Source organism: Tasmannia lanceolata, unplaced genomic scaffold (genome assembly GCF_043159265.1).
Source record: "Tasmannia lanceolata isolate RefF3 unplaced genomic scaffold, GAP_Taslan_0.1 ptg000007l, whole genome shotgun sequence".
In the NCBI taxonomy this organism is placed as follows: Eukaryota; Viridiplantae; Streptophyta; class Magnoliopsida; order Canellales; family Winteraceae; genus Tasmannia; species Tasmannia lanceolata.
The window spans coordinates 8,423,689-8,438,281 of NW_027518684.1; the positions used below are offsets into that span (position 1 = coordinate 8,423,689).

A 14,593-nucleotide genomic window follows, 5' to 3' on the forward strand; every position below is an offset into this window, starting at 1 on the left:
TAGTGTTGAAGGATAATGCCAAAGAAAACACTGTGTTTTTTTACCAAACTTTTGTAACACTGCCATCTTGGTTTTCTTCCCTCTTTCTCATTCCGACAATAGGGAAAGAGGGGTAGGTGAGAAAGAGATGGTTAGGTAGCAGTACAAAGAAGGAGTCAACCATGGTAACTGTTGCGGTCACAAGTTTTCTCTTGGGAGATGATACAACGTGACCCACATGTGAAATGGCGGGACCAACTATGTGAGAGTATATTCAAGACCCAGGTGGGTCCCATCATTTTGACCAATGAGATGGGGAGATTTTATACGGTGGCCGACCTTTATATGTAGAGGTCGGTGAGAGAAAACTCTCTTACCCTTGATTTTGATCCAACAAAGGCTCCTTTTTTTTACTTATTGTCGGATAAAAATCAAGCGTGGGGAGTTCTCTCTCCACCCTTGTTTCCACATTGTCGGCCACCATATAGTTTATCTGAGATAAGTAGCCTAAGTGACTGTTACCCTTGTGAACAACCAAAACAGGAATTCTTCAAAGGAAGAAGAGAAGATCCATACAATACTACAGAAATGTGCTTCACAAAGAAAGCTCATTGTTGCTGAAACCTGCCTCTCAACAAGATTAGGTGGTGTTGGGACGTGGTCCCCACTTTATCTTACCACTTGTTGCAATGTCAATCAAAGTAAATGTGACCCACTTCCCACCACTAGGTGGGTTTTACAACAATATCAAACTTTCCGTGTGGGATCTCAAACTCAAACCATTCCCAATATGGCAGGAAGTGCTGTTGGTATATGCTGCGATCAGTCCTATTGCTGCATTTCCTCCCACCAACTGAAATGAAGGCACCATAGTTTGTGCGTAATAGACTTTTATTTTGAAAGTTAATGAGTATACAACTGCCCATAAAGCTCATGTTGGATATTTCAAGACATAAAATAAAAGGGAGTCTTGATTATTCAAAAGGCATTTGTTTTGGAGTTTGGTTTGGGTAAAGAGGAAGTAATTTCCAAAGTACATGATCACATGTTGTGAAGGGTAAATATATAAATTAATTTACTCAACCATCCATATGTCACCAAACATATTAGAGGGCCGGGTTATCATCCCGAGAAGATTTTTTTTCTATCACAACCTATTATAAGGTAAAGACCACTAATTAATTGAATGGTTTAGATCATCGAAATAAGTGAGCCCCAGTAATTGAATAGTTTGGATCATCGAAATAAATGGGCTCCACAGTTCCACTAGTCCATTTCAATATTTCATAGTAGTATTTATGACAAAAAAATGAATGGTTTTTTTTTTTTTTATCAAAATAAAAAAATTAGAACATCAAAAAAAAAATCTTAAGAATAAAAAAAAACATGGGAAATGGTAATTTTGCCTGAAAATACCCAGACTGCCCATATTTCATAGAAATGGTCAAATGCCTTTTTCATAAAATAAGAAAAATACGCCAACCTTATATAAAATGACTAAAATATCTACTTGATAAAATAACAAAAATACTCATTTCTCATAAAAACTAGGGAAAATGACAAAAAATTAACTTTTTTTTCCCGAGATATCTCGTGTTAGATGGGGTATTGTCTAAATCTTCAACGGATATTTCACTTTTGCTTTACATTTTACACAGGAAGTGATATACCCTCACCCTTTTTAACTTGGGACGGCCCCCCTCTAGTCTATTTATGTTTTCTCTTTTACACTATAGAGGGTTGTCCCAAGTAAAATATAGGGAGCGAATATATCATTTCACTTTTTCTTTATGTTTACACTGGAACCTTAAGTCCATAAAACCCTTACCATAAACCCTAAATCCCTAACCTAGCCCAACCCTAAACCCTAAATCGGTGAAACCCTTACCCTGCCCTATTTTTTTTATCCAAAAACCTAACCCTTGATTCTCCCCATGTGATTTTCGCATAACCCTACCCTAGACAAATTATTCCCAAACACTACAACCTCTATTTGTGTTACCATCCTATTTCCAATCCAAATTTATTTCAAATCAGTCCCTAATCAACCTTTATTTATGATCTAAACAAGTTTCTTCTTCCCTGTTTCTCTTGTTGTTGGTTTTGGGATATATTCGCCCCTTTTTTGCTTGGACAACTTCATCTAGTGTATTTGTGAATTCTTTTTTTACATTACGGGGGATTGTTCCAAGTAAAAAATAAGGAGAATATATCATTTCACTTTTATTTTATGTTTTACACTGGGAAATGATATATTCGCTCCCTCTTTTATTTATGAATTCTCTTTTACATTGATGGTGGTTGTCCCTCTGACTGAACCACTATTCGGTAAGTTTCAACAACTATTTAGACAGTTGAACCATTATTTTGACACTCTAAACCACTATTAGACCTATCAGACAGTTTGATCCACTATTTTTTACAGTTGAAACAATATTTAGATAGTTGAACCACTATTTTTAACCTCTGAACCACTATTAGACCTATTCAAACAATATGAATCACTATTTAGACAGTTGAACCACTATTTGAAGCCTCTGAACCACTATTAGATCTATTCAAATAGTTTGAACCACTATTTAGACAGTTTGAACCAACATTTAGACAGTTGAACCACTTTCTTGGGCCTCTTAACCACTATTAGACCTATTCAGATAGTTGAACCACTATAGTTAGTTTGAACCAAGGTTTTAAATTTAGGTTTCGGGGTTAATTTCGATCCCCACCGAAATCGAAATTTCGTAAAGGGACACGAAATTAATACTTTTTGAGAAATTTCGGCTAAATTGGAGAAATTTTCAATTTTGGCCGAAATTTAAAACCTTAGTTTGAACCACTAATTGGAGCCTCTGAACCACTATTTAGTTAGTTTGAACCATTGTCTAAATAGGTCTAATAGTGGTTCGGAGGCTCCAAATTAAATATTAGTTCGAACTAATTAAATAGTGGTTCAAATTGGCTGAATATGTCTAATAGTGGTTCAAAGGGTGTAAATATTTGTTCAATTGTCTTAATAGTAGCTCAAACTGTTTGAATAGGTCCAATAGTAGTTCAGAGGCTCCAAGCAGTGGTTCAACCGTCTAAATATTGGTTCAAACTGTCTAAAATAGTGGTTCAAATTGTCTAAATAGGTCTAATAGTAGTTCAGAGGCTTCAAATAGTGGTTCAACTCTCTAAGTATTGGTTCAACTATCTAAATAGTGGTTCAAATTGTTTGATGCAAGAGAATAATAGTTCAGAGGGTCCAATAGTGTTTCAAACTGGCACAAAACGATAAATTAGTGATTCTAAGGGTCCAATAGTGGTTCGAAGTGGCACAAAACGAAAAATATACTAGGGGGGTGTTCCAAGCAAGGTTTCAAATTTTGGTTTCGTAATGCGTTTCGGTCCTCACCGAAATTTCGATCAAAATCCAACGAAATCTATTCCACAGCTATTTTTTCTCCAACTTTATTTCGATCAAAATTTCCAAATTTTGGGTAATTTTGGGATAATGCTAAATAATTGTAAAAAAATCAGATTTTTGGGTGAAATCCCTAAAATTTCGGACGACATTTCGGCCGAAAAAATCTCCTATTTCGGGTTTAGTCGATTTCGATTTCGTTATTGACCAAAACCCTAAATTTAAAACATTGGTTCCAAGTAAGAAAGGGGGCGAAGATATCACTTCCACTGTAAAAACAGAAAATGATATATTTGTCCCTTGTTTTTACTTGGAACAACACCCTATAGTGTAAAAGGGTTGTCCCGAGTAAAAAAAGGGGTCAAATATATCACTGCACAGTGCGAAACACAAATTAAAGTGAAATGATATATTCACCCTGCCAATTTTTACTTGGGACAGGCCCTATAGTGTGAAAGAGAATTCATAATATACTAGAGGGGTTGTCCCGAGCAAAAAAAGGGTGAATATATCACTTCCCAGTGTAAAGCGTAAAGAAAAAGTGAAATGATATATTTGCACCCTATTTTTACTTGGGACAGCCACATATAGTGTAAAAGAGAAATCATAAATACACAAGAGGGGGCTATCCCAAGTAAAAACAGGGGAAAACATATCACTTCATTTTGTAAAATGTAAAGAAAAAGTGAAATGATGGTTGAAGATGACTTAATAAGCCATAAGGGTATTTAGGTCCTCAGGTGGCAAATGTCGGTACGATTTACCTTTCCTTGGTCATTTCGAAAACACCCTGTCTGACACGATATTTCAGGAAGAATATCCAATTTTTGGTCATTTTTCCTAAAAGCTATTAACATATACCTATCACAAAAAATGACCAAAATATTGTACCCATATAATGCGGATATTTAGGTTACTTTCTATGAGATGTCATTTTGGTTGTTTTTTATGAGATAAGGGTGTTTGTCATTTTCTATTAGACAGAGGTACTTTCTATGAGACAGGGTGTTTGTCAAATCTTTAAGTATACTACCATATTTAGAACTCTCCATACGCTGCATGGTGAAGGTGAAATGAATAATAGAAACATTCTTCTCCCAACTTGGAAAAAAATTTAAGACGACCTTCCATTTTCATGCAGAACAGCTCACCCTTGTAAATCATCTCTGTTACTCTGTAGGACGAGCTATACGTGAGGCCCCCCCTCCTCCTTTTCCCAGGCCACCCCAACCACTTTATAGTGTAAAAGAAGCAGTAATAAATACACCAGAGGTGGTGGCCCGAAGAAGAAAAGGGGACGAATATATATCACTTGCCTTGTATAAATCTGTAAGTATATTACCATATTTAGAACTCTCCATACGCTGCATGTTGAATTAATGAATAATAGAAACATTCTTCTCCCAACTTGGAAAAAAACTTAACACAACATTCTATCTTCACCAAGAACAGCTCACCCTTCACCCTCCCTATGTTATTTCCTTCTTTCTTCTCTCTCTATTTATAGACCCAAAGACCATTGCCATTTGTACCAAATGGCTCCATCTAAAATGACCTGGTTATTTCTCCTCTGCCTTCTTTTCCATTCCAAGCTTGCTCTCTCCGCCACCTACGTAGTGGGAGAAGGAGACAAAGGTTGGGACATCGATGTCTCGCCGTGGCCTCTTGGCAAGACCTTCAGAGCAGGAGATATCCTTGGTACGTAATTTTTTTTCTCCGGGCACCCCCCTTTCTTGGAGTTTTCTTCCATGTTTGCATATCATTGTCTTGATTTTCCATAGACCCTCTTCTATATATTTCTCTGCATTAACTTTTTTTTTTTCATGTGGGTCAGTTTTTAACTACAAACCAGAATTTCACAACGTTGTGGTGGTGAACGAAGCTAGTTACTACAACTGTGTTGCTCCAAAAGGTTCCAAGACTTACATAACGGGGCATGATTCGATCCCACTGGCCAAGGGTTACAACTTTTTTATTAGCACTTTTCCAAATGATTGTTCTTGGGGCACGCAGATGCTTGTTTATGCCGATTAATATTGGAAAGCGTTTTCTTATCCCATCATGTTTGTGTTAAAAGGCCCATCAGGTTTATGCTAAATAGAAAAGGCCCATCAGTTTTATATTAAATAAAAGAGGATTTTTCTTTCTTACGTGGTTGTTTTGGGCCTTTTTGCTTTGTCAATACTTTCTGTTGTTCAATGGGAGACAGGAAGAAATTCCACATTGTTATTCATTTTCAATCTGAAACTAGATGGATGGTATGGATCAACTGCACTTAATCTAAAATCTTACATGTTGTACACATATGCTTTCTACAATCAAGACCGTTCATCTAGAAGACTGATAGAACACAGTTCTATTAAAACAAAAAAAAGAGAAGAACTGTGAGTTAATTCGAGGAAACTCTGGCCTCGGATTAGTTAATTCAAGAAAACTCGGCCTCAAATGCACTATTTGCCCTAATAGTGCTTATTGCTTGCCCCAAAAGCTATTAAGGTATCTACATCTTATAGAAAATAGGGAGAGCAAAATAGGAAATATGAATCGGCAAAATAGGAAAAGGAAATTAAGGACACTGGTAGAATCTGGACATAACATAAATAAGAAGAAAACAATCTGAATAAGGAAAACTGCTTCTAATAAACATGGACCCTACCATCTGCATTCCCTTTTTCTTTTGTTGGTAATTTAGGGTTAGGCAGACCCCGGCCAGACTTCATTAAAAAAAAAAAAAAAAGGCCCTGATATCTCCCCCCCCCCCCCCGCGCGACGGCTGGCAAACTATAAACGTTAGGATTTAACGTATATGTCACTTTCCCACCATTTGACCGGTCTCTCTCTCTCTCTCTCTTTCCACACACACAACAGGAACAGTTGGTGGGCCCAACAGAAACCGTTGGTGGAATGGTGGGCCCATCTTTGAACAATGTAGGCCCCTCCCATACCACACCATAGGATAATCCAAACCGTCCATTTGATGGGCCATAAACGTAAATAGGTTGCGTCCCAAAATATCATTTCCATAGGCTGATCCTAGCCCTCCGATCTAAATAGAAACTACATCTTATGCAACTTCTATAGATTGTAGGGTTGTGATCATCCTATGGAAATGATTTTTGGGGCACAACCTATTTACATTGTGGCCCATCAAATGAATGGTTTCGATCATTCTATGGAGTTGGTTGTAAAGTAACATTAAGGCCCGTCCACAAGATAGGACGATCCAAGCCGTCCATGGTTTGGATAATCCTATGGAGTTGGTCGTACAGTAACGTTAAGGCCCAATCGTAGGCCCCACCAATATTTTTTCAAATTGAAGCGTACCATCCACAACATAGGATGATCCAAGCCGTCCATGGTTTGGATCATCCTATGGTGTGGTTCGTACAGTAACATTAAGGCCCAATTTAGGCCCCACCCATTTTTGAAAATGAAGTGTACTGTCCAGACCATAGGATGATCCGAGCCGTCCATTTGATGGGCCATAACGTAAATGTGTTGTGCCCCCAAAAGAGTTGACCCATCAAATGAATGGTTTGGATCATCCTGTGGTCGTACAGTAACATTAAGGCCCGTCCACAACATAGGATGATCCAAGCCATCCATAGTTTGGATAATCCTATGGAGTTGGTCGTACACTAACATTAAGGCCCAATCGTAGGCCCCATCGATATTTTTCAAATTGAAGCGTACCGTCCACAACATAGGATGATCCAAGCCGTCCATGGTTTGGATCATCATTCGTACCAATTTAGGCCCCACCCATATTTTTGAAAATGAAGTGTACCGTCCAGACCATAGGATGATCCGAGCCGTCCATTTGATGGGCCACAATGTAAATAGGTTGTGCCCCAAAAATCATTTCCGTAGGATGATCACAACCCTACAATCTATAGAGGTTGCATAAGATATAGTTTCTATTTAGATCGGAGGGCTAGATTCAGCCTATGGAAATAATATTTTGAGACGCAACCTATTTACGTTTATGGCCCATCAAATGGACGGATTGGATTATCCTATGGTGTGATATGGGCGGGGCCTACGTTGTTCAAAGATGGGCCCACCATTCACCAACGGTTTCTGTTGGGCGCACCAACTATTCCTGTTGTGTGTGTGTGTGTGGAGAGAGAGAGAGAGAGAGAGAGAGAGAGAGGTCAAATGGTGGGAAAACGTTAGCCAGCCGTCAAGGGGAGGGGGGAGAAGCGCCCTTAAAAAAAGAAAGAAAAGAACTACAAAAGAAAGGGCTACTCAGAAGCATCTTCAGATACAATGGAGAGGAGTTGGGTGGGGATAGAAAATAAAGATATGCTTCTTCTTTACACGGGCAATTGGGTTTAGATAGGATCAGATTAATGTTGTGAATAAGCATCAAAGATTTCCAGGGGCAATGGGTATCGCCATTTATGATTTTCACCACCAATTGGGAATCTGACTCAATCCACAAAAAGTTCACACATGAAGAAATAGCAAGAGTAGCACCATGGAGAATAGCTTTTAGCTCTGGCTCAAGGATAGTTGCAGGTTCTGCATCAACAGAGAACAAAGCAACGATGTTTCCATCAGAATTCATTTTGAACCAGTTAGTGGATGGGCGGATCCAATAGCAGAATTTTTCACTCTTTGGTTGATGAAGGACAGTGAAGAGGATTTGGCTGAAAGGATCAGATTTGTACCTAGGATTTTCGCCATGAAGACGGTTATTTCTCTCAATCCAAATATAATATATTGAAGCCCCAAACGCGAGCCTAATAGCTGTCGAGGCTTGTCCAGGTCCCTTGAAATGTTCAAGAAGCCATGCTTCCTACCATCCATATTCAATACCCCTAAAAATTGCTCGATAAATCAATCATTATTGTTTAATCAAACAAAAGGCTCTTTTGAGTGTTTTGCATTTCTATTGTCCACGAGCCCACCTTAGTAGTCTTAGAACTACCAAAGTTGGTAGCACCACACAATCTCCACCGATTCAATCCTAGTCATTCTGTCAAAGCCAATGGTTCACTTTCATGGGGCAAAAGGTTAATGATTGAATGCTTTATGTGTTGGTCGGTTCGAGTAGGTGACCCAGTGGGGTCAAACGGTGAGTAAAGTAAATAAGTTTTAATTATTTTTTTATTACACAAAATTAAAGTATAAAGATTTAATAAAAAAACTAGAAAGAGAAAATTCCAAAAGCTAAAAAGAAAGTCACTTTTACGTTCCTTCCTAAATGATAGTTATTGGGACCCACTTCTCCCTCTTTATGGGATCAGAACCATTGATCCAGACAACAACCATAAGTTTGGCTAAATGCCGTTGAGGACAACTTGATCAGATGAAACCTTGTGGGTTGATTTATGATGGATTGACGTCCTTGATTTTACATACATACACCCCTATGTCTCATTGTAGGACCCAAATATTGTCTTATATGGGGGGCGGATATCTCACTTTAAAAATTCTTTTGAACAACTTTGTTCATCTCGGACCTTTAGATTTAAGAGCATTAGGGATTAGCCCTGTATTTATCTATGAGGGATCCAAGCCGTTCATAAAAATTGCAATGATCAGACAATCCTAACCATCATTGGAGGAATTTTTGCCAGTTGAATGCAATATTAAAGCATTTTGCTTTTAACTTTAACAATAAATTCTGGAAAGTTTTCATCCTGTGAACTAAATAGGAATCTTTGTCACTGGCATTTTTACAAGAGAAAGAAGGGGTGCAGATAATAAAAGATATTCAAACCAGCTGTGACTACAGTTGTCCTACGTTTTCCATTCAATGCTCTTTTATTTTCCTTCAACCCAAAACTATCCTTTCCTTTTCAATCGTCTTTTGCACGCTCCTTGTTTGATATTGGCAGCTGCCAAGAAAAGCTAAATATTGATTTTTGTTTGGGGGGTGATAAATTCACCCCCTTTTAGGATGGATTTTTCAAAATGGACTGTACCTAGCACTCCCATCTGTAGAGAAATTCCATAATCAAACCTCTATAGATCAAACGGTTGGGATCATATTATGGAAATATTTTTTGGGACACTGATACATACCTAGATAGATAGGTCCCACTTAGGATTTAGCAATATCTAAATTAACTTTTGATATTAATGTGGTTGTTGACAATATTTTTAGTAGTTATCGTAATCTTTTATTTTATCAATGAAGAAATTATTCTAGAAATTGTGTCTTTTGCACAAAGGATGACTGATCCTTCCCTCGAAGTGGATCAAGAGGCTGATCTTCCCTCTAAGAAGATCAATCACGTTACGAACCGATCCGGGTTCGTAACAGACACAGCCTATTTACGTTGTGGCCCATCGACTGGACGGTTTGGGTCATCCTATGGTGTGGAGGGATTTGCTGGAGTCCATCACAAAAGGCATTTCGCTGATGAGTTGTTGCATGTGAGAGCACCCACACAGACTCGCTTTCAGATTTTGTCTTCATTCACGAGGTGACTGCTCACATGTTACAGGTTATCCGCAAAATGCCTTTTGCGATGGACGCTAGCAAATCCCAAACAAAAATGCTTTCATTAGGTTTACTATTTTTTATATGCAATTTCCTTTGAATAGCCGAATAATTTTTTATTTCTCGTAGAATTAAAGTGATTTAAAATATCTATTAAATTATCTGCTTGATTATTCTATTCATGGTTTTCATAGATTTTTAAAATAAAGGTGCAAAGAAAATTAATGTTCAGGGTTTACGTACCAGTGGCTCAAGTATTTTGCCTCCTCTTGATTCATACCCTGTCTTTTGAGCTCTTCATCTTATAAATGCGCTTACAAAAATTTTAAGAGATGGTGACATTCCTTGTAAGAGTTCATGAGCTCCAAAGTTTCTCGTGCACTTAATTGTTGAAATCAGGCAGTGGAATCGGTATCCTATTCCAATTCCAGTTTTTGGTTCAAAAAATGAAGGGAATCAAGGGGAAGAAGTGACACCAGGTCAAAACTATAGGGGAAAAATGGCCAGAATTTTTTTCTTGCCCAAGAGTTGGTATTCTAATTTGCCTCAATCAGAATGAAATTTTTACTGAATTGAATTAAGTTTTTTTATTTTAATTTCCATTCTGTTTCCAAGGTAATCGAAATTGGATACCGATTTTGATTCCTGATTCCGACAATCAAAAACACAACCTTATTTGATATCCACACTCCCTGACTTGATAATGCTTACTTTATTAAGACTTTTGATTGGTTTTTTATTACCTTTTTAAGTGATTATTAGCCTAAATAACAAATTAGAAAAGTGTAAATAAGGAATGGAGTACCTATAGTTATGAAAGGGATACCATTTTTATAAATATATACCCTAACAGTACTCCTCCTGCATATACTCTATTTCTCTAAAGCAAAAGTGATACATACAACCCTTGTTTACCTTTAAACTAAACTGTCATTAGCCTGTTGGGTTCTTATAGCAAGGATGTGATAGCTTTATTCAAACTTAATGCTGAAATCGAATCATACCCGCTATGATGATCAGAGAGTTGCAATGCGTGCAATCCGACCGCTGAAGACGCTCTCAATGAACACCATATGTCGATCACTGAAGATGTCTTCCAATCTATCCAAGTCCTGATTGTCAGATCACTGGAATCTAGGGCCTTGCCTGGGTAGATCAGGGGCCACCGAGAGAAGAACCCTATAAACTACTCCTTGTTTCTTGATGTGGGTTGCTCTTATTAGGCAACCATTTAATATATATTTAAGGATTAGGGTCGGTTTCCATTCACACATGCACCATAATCTTTTTAATCTAGGACTCAGAGATTAGCCTTAGTTGCCCTAACTTTATAGCTAGAAATCCCTAAATCTAATTAGGCTAAGTTGTAAAATGTAGGCCATCCTAATTGAAAGTGTCTCCAACGTGATGCACATATTTTTCAAATAAAAAATATGATCAGGGAAAAGTACAAGGGAAGGCCACTTGCTTTCCTGATCCAAACCATTTATTTCCTAGGCCTTTGTCATGGATGTGCCATGGTACAAAATCTATTCCCCTTGGACAATTCTAGCCCTCAATTTTAATCGAGATGATCAGGCTGCATTTGGTTGCCCCTACATAGGTGGATCATGATACCACAGCAACAAAGCAATCCTAACCATCTGATCAATGCTAACAAATGAACCAACCACCATCTCAGATAGATAGAAAGAGACAAAACAAGACAAAGATTACTTTGGTCATTCACTCATTCCCCAAAGATTACAAGGCTGATGGCAATATCTGTGGCCAGAGATTACAATTGAGTAAAAAAATGTAAGATAAAATAACCACTGCCACAAGCAAAGGTACGATTCCAAGCACCCCTTCCAACTCATATTTCATGAAAATTTGAATATTCCGGAGACAACGGCTATAAATACTGAGTCCCATCTACTTAAGCAACAAGAGAAGGGAAAAAAAGAAAACAAAGCACCAGAAAAGGTCCGAAGTTCAAAACCAACAAAAAATAAAAACATAAGAAGGTTCCTGGAATCAAGGGTTGGGTCATGTGAGCAGCGCCATGGGATTCGGGCATCGAAGCTTCTTGCATTTTTTGGAGTCCGAAAATCAATAGAAGGGCTGAAATGGGCACTACCCATTTGTTGTAAATTAAGAGAAGTGACCTATGTTGGTAAGGTGAGATAAGAAAAGACAACCCCAAAACAGATTTCTTTTCTCTCTTCCTCCTCCTTGCCATTCCTTCTTGTCTATAATCTTGTTATTATTTTGCAATTGTCCTATAGTCACCATGATTGGGCTTATTAGAAGAAGAAGAATAAGAAATGATATCCCACATAAAAATGCACTTTTGTGCTTGTGGGTCTTCTTAGTTCTTATGCAGCCATGCTTATTTTCGGCCGAGATTCGAACTTCTTCGCGTAGAACTGGGTTTCACAACATGGCTCCACTTCGTGTCATTCCATCGAGCAGTGAATTAGGCGGCCGTGGCGGTAAAGACAACACCGATAAGTTGGTCGGAGATGAGAAGAGACAGGTCCATACGGGTCCGAATCCTCTTCACAACAGGTAAGTAGCAAATTATCTTTCAACTCAAAGGGTTTCTTCTATAAGTTATAGGTGGCTACCATTTGAGTTGAATGGGAAAAATCATGTAAGTTTTTTGTGTTGTTAAACTATAATTTACTTCTTGAATGTAGTGAATATCAGTTTGTTTGCTAAATCGAATTCTTCCATTTTCAAGTTGCAAAAAGGTGGTTGGAATTGAATGCCTGTGATGTAGCCAAGAGAGAGAGAGAAAGAGAGAGGAATAATCATGGCACCGAGACACGGTTAAAGAACTGTGTTAATGCTCTGGTCATCTGTACAGGCCATCAGTTTCTACACTTAAAATTCATAAATGGATCGTTAAATGCTACTAGTGGGCTTCCTTTCTTTCTCTTTTTTACCTCCACGCATTTCATCACCAATTCAGGCTACTCTCATGCATTTTGATGCTGTGGCTAGTGTTAATGGCAAAAAAGGAGTAATCAACTATGGTTTTGAGATGTTTTGGGTGTTGGGTTTCACAAGATATCTTTTCTTCTTTAATTTCCCTCACTTATGTGGAAACATGGAGGAGGTTGTGAAATTAAAATATAGGTGGTTCTTATTATGTTATAGATTCTTATAGTTAATGAGGGGAGATCCATCTGTTTGACTTAAATGCTCCATGTTTCTCAAAGAGTATGCTTGTCTTAGGGGCCAACACGCTTTCTCATGGCTAGACACTAACCTAAAATATTGCTGCCTACTTATAATATGTACATGAATTTATAAGTCATGGTCCAACTGAATTGAAAATTAATATTAGCACAAATTTCTGGCTCTTTGACTAATAGAGCTCTCGACTAAGTAGAAGTTTCCAAGAAAGACAGAATTCATGTTCTCAAGGTTAAACCTTCAAAAGGTTTGAGGGTATATTTTATAAAGAGAGGGCTCTTCTTGCTTGGGACCTCGGAAATTGTGGCATTGATTGCTCTTATCAATTGGCACTACAACTAAAATTAATGAGATGCAAAGATATTTCTTTGAGTCGTAAAGATTCTAAAGCTAGTATCGACCTTTGAAAGGTGGAAAGCAGTTTTTAAGTGAAGTGAATATGTGCATTTTTGCTTGGTAGCATTGAAGTTTGTGTAAATGTTAGACTGTGTTGTTTGTAAACCAGGATAGCGTATGTGATTCAATGAATTTTATTGCTCCCACCCACCCAAGTGACTGCTTCCTATTATTCTCATCATTATCATCTTTAATATCATCGGTGTATCATCATTTCCATCATTCAAAGGGCAGCTAAGATGCTTGGCCTCATGTACGTATGTCGTTGACCCGTAAGAAAAAATACTAAAAATAAGTATTATTTAAGCCCTGGAGGAAAAGGTTAGCTTTTGGGTCAGTATACATCCCTTCCCTAAGCATTAACACAAGTGAGGGGCTATCTGGATGTAGGGAAAAAAATTCCGGATTTCATTTTTCATTGAAAGTAACTTTTCCAACGTTTGGTAAACTCATTTTCTAAAGGAATTTGTTTTCTTCCAAAATCAAAAATTTTCCTTGGAATCAAGGAAATCTGAAAAGGTACGTACTAGACCTTGGAATATTTTGCCATGGAAAATATTAGGGTGGCCAGTGCACGAGGCACCTGCCATTGCATGGTCTGGGAGGGCTAGATCCAAACGCCCCCAAGTCCCATGCATACCGAATAGAGCCTATCTATGACAAAATTCTAACGATGATCAACAGTGAAAGGACATCTATGTATCATATGGCTAAAATTATCTGATCAAGGTGAGATCGGTAAAAATGAGCAAGAACATTATTCCAGACCCCGTTGCCTACGAACAAAACTTCACTCTTCAACTTTGAGAAGGAAACTGCTACACAATTCTACGTGAGCGAGTAAGATTCTTCCATGTTGAGGGCTCTTTAATGCAAAAAATACTCAACTTTCATGAGGACCATAGTACCCTAAACCTTTTAACGTAGCCACACTTTTAGGCAAATTTTTTTTACCAATACCCCTAAACCCTTTTAACGCAGCCTCCACTCTTTAGACGAAAAAGTTTTAACTTTTTTTTAAGACAATCGTACGCTTTGCCCTATTATACTTTCTTTTTATGCCTTCTCTTCTCCTTCCTTCTCGTTTCCTCTTCGGCCTTCAATCTTTCTCCTCTCCGATTTTCCTTGTAAAAGCTTTCTAGGAAAAAGAAAAAATGCTTACAAAAATTTCCTAGTGG

General features: G+C 37.9%; 1 pseudogene across 1 annotated transcript; it reads left to right on the plus strand.

Annotated features, from left to right (window-relative positions):
* Positions 1–4,917: 4,917 nt before the first annotated feature.
* On the plus strand, positions 4,918–5,497 carry LOC143881297 (basic blue protein pseudogene; annotated as a pseudogene). The gene is made up of 2 exons (XR_013251917.1): positions 4,918–5,080; positions 5,217–5,497. The product of XR_013251917.1 is annotated as a basic blue protein pseudogene (transcript).
* Positions 5,498–14,593: the final 9,096 nt, after the last annotated feature.